This window comes from Nilaparvata lugens, chromosome 2 (genome assembly GCF_014356525.2).
Source record: "Nilaparvata lugens isolate BPH chromosome 2, ASM1435652v1, whole genome shotgun sequence".
Classification (NCBI taxonomy): Eukaryota; Metazoa; Arthropoda; class Insecta; order Hemiptera; family Delphacidae; genus Nilaparvata; species Nilaparvata lugens.
The window spans coordinates 46,791,207-46,805,147 of NC_052505.1; the positions used below are offsets into that span (position 1 = coordinate 46,791,207).

The following is a 13,941-nucleotide window of genomic DNA, read 5'->3' on the forward strand; positions in this document are numbered from 1 at the left end:
GATTCGTGTAGATAGACCCGCATTTTCATCATTTATCTGTTCCTGAACTTGGGGGTGCCTAGGCCCCCCCATGCCCCCCCTCCATAAATGGCGCCCCTATGACCAATTTGAAACTTGAAGGACTGAAAACTTGACGAATTGTGAACTTGACAAATTAAATACTAGAAGAACTGAAAATAGGCCGATCATCGGTAAATGAAGAATCTTTAAGCGAAAATTAAAGTTCAAGCCAATTCTCTTTCTATAATAATATGGATGCATAATGAATAAGTAATTAGCCATACAAGCTTGGTATCTATATATATATATATATTATATATATATATATATATATATAATATATATATATATATATAATATATATATATATATTATATATATATATATATATATTATATATATATATATATATATTATATATATATATATAATATATATATATATATATATATATATATATATATATATATATATATATATATAAGCAAAATGGCACCGACTCATTCATTCAATCATTATCAAACAGAACATTATCAACAGAACAAAAACTAAAAATCTTGCAGACCAACTATGTCCAAATTTGACAGGTATGTTCAGTTGGCCATCTAGAGGCGCACTAAGAACGGATTTGAGAAAAAATCAAAGATACGCCAAAAATCTGCGTTTTATCAGCATTTTCAAGAACTAATTTCCATAAAATGTTCAAATTTGAGGTATAAAAATGTTGTATTGGAATTCAAGTTCCGCCTAAAGTTAAGACGCCTGAGTTCGCTCAAGATCGCCGATTTTTGAGCGTGTTTCCTGCGTTTTCTAGACCTTCTCAAGAACAACTTGACAGATCATGTTCAGATTTGGTATAGAAGCTCAGCAAGGGTCTAGAAATTTTGTCTTGAGAGGACTTTGGAATTACGTCAAAGATACGCCAAAGATGGTCCGTTTAACTGCGCATTCCTTGCGTTCCCTACCGTTCAGAGGGTTTTTTCTTAAGTTTTTCATTGAATTTTCAAAGCATTTTTCTACATTCCTCAAGCAAATTCATACTTGACGGGGTTGGGTATGGATGTTTATTAGTTCTCCATATCATTCCTGTTAAAAATTTCACTATTAGACTGAAATACAATGATTCTCATAATATCCTAACCAAGTCTCTAATTGAGAAATAACTGAATTCTGATGAGAATGAATATTTTTCTGCACTACATAATTCGAAGAAAACTGGTGATTGAAACGAGCCTGGAAGTCTCTTTTGACATTTCTACGGAAGGAAGAAGGCCAAATGAAAAATGCAGGCGAGCGAAGCGAGCCTGCTGAATTTATTCTGGTTGATCCAGCCGGGGTCCACGTGGCGGAGCCCCCTGGCTAGACGGATAAGGCGAACGAAGCGAGCCAGCGAACCAATTTTTTCATTGACCCTGGACATAGCTACAGTATAGTGAGATTCACTTTCTGAAGTCATCACCTGATTAACATTGGTTTGTCAGCCTTGTTCATTGGTCAAAACAGACAGCTCTATCCTTTTTCAACTGCACACCTTTGCCAAATCGTTTGTGTGATATGGAAGAATAAACCGAATTATAACAGAATATTTCATCACAATTACGGAAATTTATTATTGAATCATGAAGAAACATATTTTCATGAGAGAAGAAAAATATATTTGAGATATATTTGATAATTATTAACATGAATAAACTAATTATTAATCGATATTGTATTGGATATACCGGGATGTCATCTACTATTGAAGCCGGTGGAGAAAGGAAACTGGCAATATTATGGTGTCCTATCATTTTCACTGAATTGATAACATGATTTTCACTATAGGAAAGTAAATGAGGTCCCATGATAAAAAATGTGTTCTCATGACCAGAAAAAAACTACAATCATGTGCTAACTACATGATAATATAATTCAGAAATACAAGAATAAATCGTTACAGTCTCTTGTACAGTCACCTGCTGCACAACTGTAATGATTATTCATTCTCTTCTACTATGAGAATACACTTTTTCATTCATCTGCAGATAATAATTATTGTTTAACCATTTTATAGTGTGGTCTCTTCAAATAATCTCTTACAAAAGATCTTCAAATAAGAGGATGAAATGAACTTCGAAGAAAATAAAAGGCTTTTCCAATCTCTCTCGATTCTCCCATTTCCCAATCAAATTCGAAATTTTAGAATTTCGATATTATCTTAAAGTTGAAAGTTGATATTACAATTCATTGGTGGAATACGAGAAATCAAGCAAATACTAGGAAATCAAAAGCTGCTGCATCTGACGTTGTACGAATTATTTAGTTGTAAACGTCTTTCCCGGAACGTTCGACAGAAGTGAAAGTCCTTTTACTATGTGTTAATTTATTTCAGAAGATGACTGGACGAGAAATATTGCTGTTGCCGTGATCCCCTAACGACTGGAGGGGGTGTTGGAAGGGATAACGGAACCTAAGTTTTTTAATAGCTTCGGCAGGAAAGATCCTAAATTGAGGTGCCGGACTCTGAGCAGGCTTTTCGTGAATATTTTAAGGAACAATTTCCTTCGAAAGTGGTGCACGTGGACTGGGTCTACATCCTCTTTGCTTTAATGAAGTATCAGAAAGCTATTTATCAAGATGCTTCGACTCTCTTCTCTTTGAAAGCAAAAAGTGAAGGGTACGCTATCGACTCTATTTCGAATTCTGTTTTACCGATAAAGAAACTTCTACTGCTCCAGTCATTATTGATCGAATTAATATTCATACATATCACATTTCTAGGACTACTTACATTTGACTCATGATGTTTTTTTTTTTTTTGTTACAGGTGACTTCCCAGTTTGTCTTCCAATTCTGTCATACGTGGACGTGAATTGCTCTGTAAGTTGACGTTACCTATACTTTATTATCCACTTTCAATCAGTAATGGTTTAAATAACAATGATTGGATTATTTGAATGAACAATATGTTAATCCACAAACAATCATAACGTTTGAGGGAATTGCAGTAAATAGGCTTCTGTCAGTGAATTGTGGAAATGATCACATGAGATCACCTCTGAAACAAACGTACTGGTTTGTTTCGTACTGTGAAATTCATGTCATTCCTAAGAGAAGCCTATATACTGCACTCCCTGATCAGGATTATCTAACTAAAATCAGAGTACAGTATATGGGCTTCTCTGTTGAACAATTCGTATTCCGTGCCTAGGCTCATCAAACCTAACTAGTCCAGTCGTCAAATCGCCATAAGCCCATGTAGTACACTACAGCCAAACCTTCTTGCACTATAATATATGGTGCACCTATACATTTACGTCTGATGAAGTCCAACTGGAAATCCCACCAAATTTACTGCAGAGTATTCCATTACAACTGACACTTCTCGAATGCTGTATTTTTCAATTCTCTTCCAAAAAATGAAAAAGTTCTGATTTTGTCTTGAAATCACAACTGAAGAAGTAGAGGATGGAATCATGAGAGAAGAAAAATGATTGAGAAGTCTTGAACGAATAAGTGCATTGAAAGTACAAAGGACCAGCAAAAGAAGTGAGATTGATGCTGAAGAACGTTCTGAAAAGGAATCGTTGAAGTTGAACGCACTAAGATAATTGACTTCGATTCATTTTCAAGCTGCACTACTAACTTATGGAGCTGCTTTATTGCTTTATTTTCAGAAGCAAGCTCTCCAGAGTCTTCCATCTCTCTAGAAATTATTCAAAGTGCACAATTTATATTCCTTGAAGTAGATGCTTGAAGCCTGATAGCCCTCATTCCTCCAAGTTGTGCATGAGAAATGATACGTTCTTTCTTCATAACTATGGAGAACTGATCTTGTTTATACTCGTACTTTACAGTGATCAATGAAGTGCACAGGTATACCAACAAAAATAAAATCAGAGCTCTTTGTGGACTAGGTTTTGTAGGCTATAGAAATCTATCACAACTGACAAATAAATTACCATGTCCCTCTTGGCAGGTCAATGCATGCTAAAATGAGATGGCCATAGAACAATAGAGGGCTATGAAGCTCTAGTACAGTTTGGCTTGATAGAGTAAAACAATTATAACTCAAGTAGTATTCGAGAGAACACGTCCATCTTTTCAGTTCTACTTCAGAGAGAAGAAACTTCTGGCATTGAGAGCATCTTCAGGGTGAAATTAAATTCAAGTAGCAGGGATAATAGAACAACAACAATATCAAGCGAACTCCACAGACTTTATCAAGGAAAAACAGCGCAACCGTAAAATACTGTTTCACATCCAAGAGTATTAATTATCCCAATGAACCTTTTCTTTTGTTAAGTTGGAAAGATGCTACGTGCAGCGAATTATTATGTATTCAAGAGCTTAGAATTTTTCACCTGCCAGACCCACTAATTGCTAACCTTGTACATGCGTGCACCTGCTCCTTCTTCAACTTCTTAAATAACCCACGTTAATGCCCAAGAATAAGTTTTTGTAGCGGTACTGGAGAAATAAGCCGATTATAAACTACGTCTCTAACGTACAACTGAGCTCCATATGTGACTATCTGTGCAGTTGATCTCACTCAATTTTGTGAACTTAGGTCTAAGAACCTAATGGAAACAATATTGTATGAATTTTGTACTATAGAGTTCCTAATAGTAGTTATATTGGATGCATTTTTACTCATAGAATAGAACTAGAGACCCCCTGGGTTAAAGAACTCGAATATGAACTGTTGTATTGTATCTATGAGACATTTCATAAGTATTTTATTACAGTAGTGGGGATCTATACCAATTGAAAAAAAACTTTCTGTCGCTCCAAAAAACTAATTTATAACGATAAATTTGGGATACTGGTTTATGCTTGCTTCACCATTAGGCCTGTCAATAACCTAGTAGATTGAGATTGATAATGTTTTGGATCCAAGAATCTTGACAGGTTGAAAAATAAAGATGTCCTGTTTAATCAATATTTTGATTCACATGTTGATAGGTAGACCGCGTTTTATTTACATAGTAATATAAGTTTTGAAAGAATAGACAACAACTGGGAAGAGTTAAAATTGGTGGCTTGGGAGAAGTAGTGGTTGAGGGATGAGGCAAGAAGGTTGTGGATTGTCTTTTTGTTCGTTGAGATGGGAGTTTTTCCGATGAGTAGATTGATCACGCGATGACCTCGCCGGCGTCAGCAGTGCAAAATCAGCTGCCAGTTGGACTGGCTTGAACAAGCCCCAGCTCACGGCTCCCATCTTGCGTGTGGAGAAAATCAAACGTGTCTAGTCGCGACCTGTACCACTCTGTACGTGCGACTTTGAATTCAGGCCAATTCCTGCCGAACCCCACTCCAGCCCCCACAAACCACCTCACAACTCATACAAAACGTTTCTATCACGTTGACATCATCATAGTCACAGAACAATATCACACGAACTTCTCCTATTGTCTACAACTAACAGTTGTCAAAACATTTCCACCCTCCGTCATCACTCCTCTCGCATCCCTTTTTGTCAGGCTTCTTAGGAAACAGGAATCTCTCCACACATGAATCTAGAGGAAATATGTTTGATAGTTTGAGAATGTTAACAATTCACTTTGTTTTATGCTTATTCATTTTGTTTCCCACATTGATTTCAACTATCAATGGGCTATTGTGATAGTGGATCTGTTGTTCCAGGCACTATCAATTCCACAGTAGCCTATATGATGATTCAAAATGGGGTTCTGAGATCCAGGCACAGTCAATAATATGTTAGTGCGAAGTATAAAGAGTGGAATCCTGTACAGGCATGAACAACATAGTTGACAATAATTGAACGAGCGAAGTGAGGTCTAAGATTCAAGTCGACGGTTTGGCATTTCTCTTAATGTTCAAATGTTTAAATATTTGAATGTTTAAATGTTTGAATGTTCAAATGTTTAAATGTTTAAATGTTTAAATGTTTAAATGTTTAAATGTTTAAATGTTTAAATGTTTAAATGTTTAAATGTTTAAATGTTTTAAATGTTTAAATGTTTAAAGTTTAAATGTTTAAATGTTTAAATGTTTAAATGTTTAGATGTTTAAATGTTTAAATGTTTAAATGTTCAATTGTTTGAATGTTTAAATGTTTAAATGTTCAAATGTTTAAATGTTTAAATGTTTAAATGTTTAAATGTTAAATGTTTAAATGTTTAAATGTTTAAATGTTTAAATGTTTAATGTTTAAATGTTTAAATGTTTAAAGTTAAATGTTTAAATGTTTAAATGTTTGAATGTTTGAATGTTTGAATGTTTAAATGTTTAAATGTTTAAATGTTTAAATGTTTAAATGTTTAAATGTTTAAATGTGTTAAATGTTTAAATGTTTAAATTTTAAATGTTTAAATGTGTTAAAATGTTTAAATGTTTAAATGTTTAAATGTTTAATGTTTAAATGTTTAAATGTTTAAATGTTTAAATGTTTAAATGTTTAAATGTTTAAATGTTTAAATGTTTAAATGTTTAAATGTTTAAATGTTTGAATGTTTAAATTTTTAATGTTTAAATGTTTAAATGTTTAAATGTTTAAATGTTTAAATGTTTAAATGTTTAAATGTTTAAATGTTTAAATGTTTAAATGTTAAATGTTAAATGTTTAAATGTTTTAAATGTTTAAATGTTTAAATGTTTAAATGTTTAAATGTTTAAATGTTTAAATGTTTAATGTTTAAATGTTTAAATGTTTAATGTTAAATGTTAATGTTTAATGTTTAAATGTTAAATGTTTAATGTTAAATGTTAAATGTTTAAATGTTTAAATGTTTAAATGTTTAAATGTTTAAATGTTTAAATGTTTAAATGTGTTAAAATGTTTAAATGTTAAATGTTTAAATGTTTAAATGTTTAAATGTTTAATGTTTAAATGTTTAAATGTTTAAATGTTTAAATGTTTAAATGTTTAAATGTTTAAATGTTTAAATGTTTAAATGTTAAATGTTTAAATGTTTAAATGTTTAAATGTTTAAAGTTTAAATGTTTAAATGTTAAATGTTTAAATGTTTAAATGTTTAAATGTTTAAATGTTTAAATGTTTAAATGTTTAATGTTAAATGTTTAAATGTTAAAGTTTAAATGTTAAATGTTTAAATGTTTAAATGTTTAAATGTTAAATGTTTAATGTTTAAATGTTTAAATGTTTAAATGTTTAAATGTTTAAATGTTTAAATGTTTAAATGTTTAAATGTTTAAATGTTTAATGTTTAAATGTTTAAATGTTTAATGTTTAAATGTTTAAATGTTTAATGTTTAAATGTTTAAATGTTTAAATGTTAAATGTTTAAATGTTCAAATGTTTTAAATGTTTAAATGTTTAATGTTTAAATGTTTAAATGTTTAAATGTTTAAATGTTAAATGTTTAAATGTTTAAATGTTTAAATGTTTAAATGTTTAAATGTTTAAATGTTTAAATGTTTAAATGTTTAAATATTTAAATGTTTAACTGCTTGGTGTGAGCACTGTTCATCCATACTGGAGCACAGTATTCTGCAACTCAATATACCAGAGTCAAACCATTTGTTCTCATTGTGTCTGCTGAGGCACCCCAAGATAAGCCAACAAGTTTTTGCAATATGTTGTTTCTTGTTTGCAATTTTGCTCTCAGCTTTTGAGTGTGGCATCTGTATGAGAGCGACCTGTCAAGGGTAATTCCTAAGTACTTAGGAGTAAAATTGTGTCTCAGTACTCTCCCATCAAGTGTAATATTCAGAGCAGTACCTGCCTCCTCATTATTCAGGTGAAAACATGAGGCCTCTGTCTTTGATAAGTTTGGACACAATCTCCATTTTCGAAAGTACTCCTGCAGGTCTGTAAGGTCAGCTGTTAGTTTGTCCTCTGCCTCATCCATACTCTTACTCTGCACAGTCCAAGCTATATCATCAGCATAGATGAATTTCCTTGCATTCGTCTGTGGCAGGTCACTTATGTACAGATTAAAGGACAATGGGGAGAGGACCGAACTCTGAGGAAGACCATTGTGGATCTGCCTCATTCTGCTCTCCTTGCCACCCATATGCACTGAGAATACTCTTGCTGATAGCATGCTGCTTACCAAGTTATAGATTTTCATTCAGGGGATAGTTTTAATTAATTTGTACAGGAGTCCCTTTCTTCAGACAGTATCATAGGCAGATGATAAGTCTTTGAAAACTGCAGATGATTTGAAACTCTTCTGAAAACCACATTCTATGTTTGTGGCTAGGGCCATGACTTGATCTGCACAGCTATGTTTTTGTCTGAAACCAGCTTGCTCTGGGGGGATAACTGAAGTGATTGTTGGCTCAATCCTGTTATACAGCAACCTCTCCAATACCTTATATGTTACACTTAGGAGGGCAATTGGTCTGTAACTGCTAGCATCATTTGGATCTTTACCAGGCGACAATATAGCAACAATTTTTGTTTTCTTAAAAACAGTTGGTAATCTCCCAGTTTCCAGAATATTTGAAAATAAATCTGCAAGCCACTTCATTACTTTAATTCCACACCCTCTCAGAAACTCTGGGAAGACGTGAAAGGAGTTCATCCTCTAAAATTATTTTATTACTCACTTCATACTTATTATTGTACTACACTAAATTGTACTCACTTTTATTAAGGAGGAAGGTGTACCATTATGTTGTATGATCGAGTTGGCATTGGCATTGTGTGTGTAACATGGCCCGAGGGTAGCTGGAGAATATAATCATTTATTATCATGAAGTAGAACACATTACGTGTTATTATCAATTAATTGAATTTGTTACAACAAATCATATAATACAGAGACATTCATATTCACAGGAGAACGGCAATAATACAAGTTTCTAGCAATAATAGACAATGAGGGAATATGAGATCATAGAAATAAAATATGAGACTGTTGATTAGCAATGTGAGGCTCCAACACAGGAGGTACAGCTTGATGAGGTCACCGCTTGTTTCCAGTCCACGCTAGTCTGGGCGAAAAGAGTTAAGTTTCATCGGAATGGCGCACGTTCTACAACTGGCGTGAGACACATTTACAGGTTGTTTTTCTTTCATTCAGGATTAGAGAGGTACGCGACGACACTGCAAGCACTCCCATGAGCAGATAGCGGTTGGCAACACTCAAGATTGCCAGAGGGGCGAATTCTCTCCAAGCCGACACTCTATTCGGCTCAATGGCGACCAGCATTAGTTTCGATTGTACATTGAGCCCCAGCACTCGGCACGAATCACCTACATTGCAAATAGTTGTTCCAGCCTTCGAGCCTCCTGTAAACGTGATACCTATTACGATTCTAATTTCAAACCTCTGCTCGATTTAGTTCTTATTTGTATGTAGCCTACAACCTCTACGACATGAAACTGGCACTACTGGATTTATCTTCCAATCGCTTCAACATTTAATACTGTTAGGCAGGCAATCCTATAGTCAAAGGAGAGAAGAATATACACACTCTTATCCTCTTTGCCATAACTTCATATTTTGATATTTTGTATCACATGATAGACTGCCCAATGATTGATTCATACGTGAACGGAAAATTATTTTATGTCTTCTAAAAAGTAATGGATGACATTTCTTGACATAGACGTTCCTTGCAGAGAATCTTTTACCACAGAAGAAGGAAGTTGTTCTATATTTTGTGGTTATACAACGATAAACATCAAGTGTAATTTGTATGTATCCTCATATTTTCTGTATCATATTCATGATCAATTCCATTGGGTAATTCGTATAATAATATCATCAATATCATTATCAAGGTCAACGCACACAGCAACAGACAGCCGTATGCAGATAAACGGAGGAAGAATCTTTCCTCAAGTTTTCGAATCTCTTCTAGTTTTCAGTTCATGATCTACACCGCAGCTCTTTTGAGGATAAACATTTAGGGGGTAAACATAACAAAAGCGCTCACCTCTCATCAATGTGCTTAGGGGGTGGTAGTGGTTTGAAAGTACAATTTTTTTTGCATATATCTCGATTTATATGCGTCTTTTGGTCATTTTTGACCGATACAAAATTGAAGCTTTTTCAGATTTTTTTCAGATATGAGCTTTCGAAGATGTCACATTTTGGAAAAACCCTTTTTTGGAAAACCCTTGATCTTTTTGGCTCTATAACTTCTCAACAGTTGATTGAAGTGCTAGTCATGAGCTTATAAATTATTTTATTACTCACTTCATACTTATTATTGTACTACACTAAATTGTACTCACTTTTATTAAGGAGGAAGGTGTACCATTATGTTGTATGATCGAGTTGGCATTGGCATTGTGTGTGTAACATGGCCCGAGGGTAGCTGGAGAATATAATCATTTATTATCATGAAGTAGAACACATTACGTGTTATTATCAATTAATTGAATTTGTTACAACAAATCATATAATACAGAGACATTCATATTCACAGGAGAACGGCAATAATACAAGTTTCTAGCAATAATAGACAATGAGGGAATATGAGATCATAGAAATAAAATATGAGACTGTTGATTAGCAATGTGAGGCTCCAACACAGGAGGTACAGCTTGATGAGGTCACCGCTTGTTTCCAGTCCACGCTAGTCTGGGCGAAAAGAGTTAAGTTTCATCGGAATGGCGCACGTTCTACAACTGGCGTGAGACACATTTGCAGGTTGTTTTTCTTTCATTCAGGATTAGAGAGGTACGCGACGACACTGCAAGCACTCCCATGAGCAGATAGCGGTTGGCAACACTCAAGATTGCCAGAGGGGCGAATTCTCTCCAAGCCGACACTCTATTCGGCTCAATGGCGACCAGCATTAGTTTCGATTGTACATTGAGCCCCAGCACTCGGCACGAATCACCTACATTGCAAATAGTTGTTCCAGCCTTCGAGCCTCCTGTAAACGTGATACCTATTACGATTCTAATTTCAAACCTCTGCTCGATTTAGTTCTTATTTGTATGTAGCCTACAACCTCTACGACATGAAACTGGCACTACTGGATTTATCTTCCAATCGCTTCAACATTTAATACTGTTAGGCAGGCAATCCTATAGTCAAAGGAGAGAAGAATATACACACTCTTATCCTCTTTGCCATAACTTCATATTTTGATATTTTGTATCACATGATAGACTGCCCAATGATTGATTCATACGTGAACGGAAAATTATTTTATGTCTTCTAAAAAGTAATGGATGACATTTCTTGACATAGACGTTCCTTGCAGAGAATCTTTTACCACAGAAGAAGGAAGTTGTTCTATATTTTGTGGTTATACAACGATAAACATCAAGTGTAATTTGTATGTATCCTCATATTTTCTGTATCATATTCATGATCAATTCCATTGGGTAATTCGTATAATAATATCATCAATATCATTATCAAGGTCAACGCACACAGCAACAGACAGCCGTATGCAGATAAACGGAGGAAGAATCTTTCCTCAAGTTTTCGAATCTCTTCTAGTTTTCAGTTCATGATCTACACCGCAGCTCTTTTGAGGATAAACATTTAGGGGGTAAACATAACAAAAGCGCTCACCTCTCATCAATGTGCTTAGGGGGTGGTAGTGGTTTGAAAGTACAATTTTTTTTGCATATATCTCGATTTATATGCGTCTTTTGGTCATTTTTGACCGATACAAAATTGAAGCTTTTTCAGATTTTTTTCAGATATGAGCTTTCGAAGATGTCACATTTTGGAAAAACCCTTTTTTGGAAAACCCTTGATCTTTTTGGCTCTATAACTTCTCAACGGTTGATTGAAGTGCTAGTCATGAGCTTATAAAGTATTATATTATCTTCAATTACATGTTTTATTCCATCATTTTACGCATCTCCCCACGATTGTTGCAGCAGTTATAATGTTGAATGTAGAACCTTCAGTTTAACAACAATAGATCAATTGACAGGAAAAATATAGAAGGGATTCTTGGAACACAATATTAATTTGACTTCACAGCATTGTTTGGACAAGTGAGTAGGTGAACATATTGTGCCGAGCACTATTTTTAATTCAGGGCTTTTCCCAAGTTATAATAGTAAATTTAATATGCAATAGACTAGAGCCATTATTGTGAGTTAGCGAAATAAATTATTTTCTCTCTCTCTATTATGAACGGCCATGACTTCGAGTTTCCCATGATAGATATTTAAAAATTGTGGCTCCGAGTCGTCGAGGAATGTAGATTATGGAATTATCTCTAAAACATAGCCTTCCTGTCGCGACATGGAGTGCGATAAGCTGGAAAACAGCAAGCATTGAAATTATAACAAACTACCGATTTTGCAGTTACTATTTGGTCCAAAGGCTCTAGAAGCCATGCGACGATTGGTCAAATTGATTCCCTTCGCCCAATAGGAGACCTGTTTCTAAATACAGTAGTGGGGCGATTCCCAAGCCAAGAGACCAGATTACGTTTCAGAGGACACTTTGCTAGGAGCACTACGAGAGTAAAGATGTAGTCATTATGTTTCCCCCTTTTTGGGCAGGTTTACAAGTTTATATCATTAGTTAATGTAGGAGCTAGTTTTATTTTTATTAAAGTTTAAATTGTCTAGTAGTGCCATGTCCTGAAAAGTTTAATTGTGTTTCTTCATCATGTACGAATAATATTGTTTCTTTAAATAACCGCTAAGCGGTTCATGTGTGTCCCCAAACCAACTTCATGTACCACCCCTTTGGTTCCGCAACTTTATGTAACACCGCTTCAAGACACCCGTTCAGACGACAGGTCTAGGGACGTAAGAGGACGTCGCCGTCAAGCCAAATTCAACCGGTAAAGTTCACTGCCAAAAACAAGGTACTGTAACCCCGACGATAAGCAACGTCGAATTACAGACCAACGAAAGTGCAGTGTAGTGAAACAAAGGTTCATTCGAGAATGTCAATCAAAAGTGGGGATTCAAAATTATTATGAAATGGGTTATATGGGTTACTATCGACGAAATTTGGGTTCAACGGGCTTTTCTTTCTGGAGTAATGTCATGTTGAAATTAATTTGTTATTTTATGACTGATATTGTTTGGTTTTGTGACGTATTGCTATCTAAATGAGGGATAGTAATGCGCCCCCAAATCAGATGAAGAATGTCAACAAAGTAACATGAAATTGTTGTTTCTGTTGTTCGATTTTAGTTGCCAATGTTTATTGAAGCTGTTTGTATTTTTCAATTATTTCAAATTGTAGTGTTATTCTATAGTAGAAACCTATTAAATCAGGCATGGCAAGATTAATTGAAGTTTTCTTTTCAAATTTTTCAAATTTTCAAATTTAAAAAACAAAATCAAATTTTCTAACTCATTCTAATTCTTCTTCTCTAAGTGCCTATCCGTTCCGGATGTTGGCTATCAGCATGGCTATCTTGATTTTGTTGGTTGCGATTCGGAAGAGTTCTACTGATGTTTTACCGAACCACTTCCTCAGATTCGCCACCAAGATATTCTTCTTCGACCGGTTTTCTCTTGCTGTTTATCTTGCCTGAAGGATCTCTTGGAGTAGCCCGTACCTCTCTGTGTTCCTCATTATATGTCCGAGGTATTGGAGTTTCCGGCATTTTATGGTGTTTACCAACTCTGCTCCCTTTTCATGCGCTGTAGTACTTCTGCGTTCGTGACTTTTTGTGTCCAAGATATCCTTAAAATTCTTCTGTAAAGCCATAGTTCAAATGCTTCAAGTCTTCTGGTGATTTCTTTGTTCAGAGTCCAGGTTTCCACACCATACAGCAAAACAGAGAAAATGTAGCAACGCATGAGTCGGAGCTTCATTTCTAAAGACAAATTGTGGGATTTGAAGAGTGAGCTCATTTTAACAAACACTGAACGGGCTTTTTCGATGCGACACCGGATTTCTTGAGAGTTATCCCACTTCTCATTAATAATCGTTCCTAGATAATGTACTGCTTCACTCTTTCTACCCTGACTTGATTGATGTAAAGGCTGGCTCCAGCAATGTTCTCTTTACTCACTATCAGAAGTTTTGTTTTCTTTGTGTTTATTTCTAAACCATACTGTGAGCTTATTCTTGTTACACT

At 34.5% G+C, this 13,941-nt stretch overlaps 1 protein-coding gene across 4 annotated transcripts in view; it reads left to right on the plus strand.

Moving 5' to 3' along the window:
* LOC111052995 (neural cell adhesion molecule 1) overlaps nt 1–13,941 on the plus strand; it is a 522,721-nt gene that overhangs the window by 152,212 nt on the left and 356,568 nt on the right. For all 4 annotated transcript variants that reach the window (XM_039421336.1, XM_039421337.1, XM_039421338.1 and 1 more), the window contains one exon: nt 2,807–2,859. The gene's annotated coding sequence lies outside the window, so the exon portion shown is untranslated. The remainder of the gene's footprint in view (nt 1–2,806; nt 2,860–13,941) is intronic.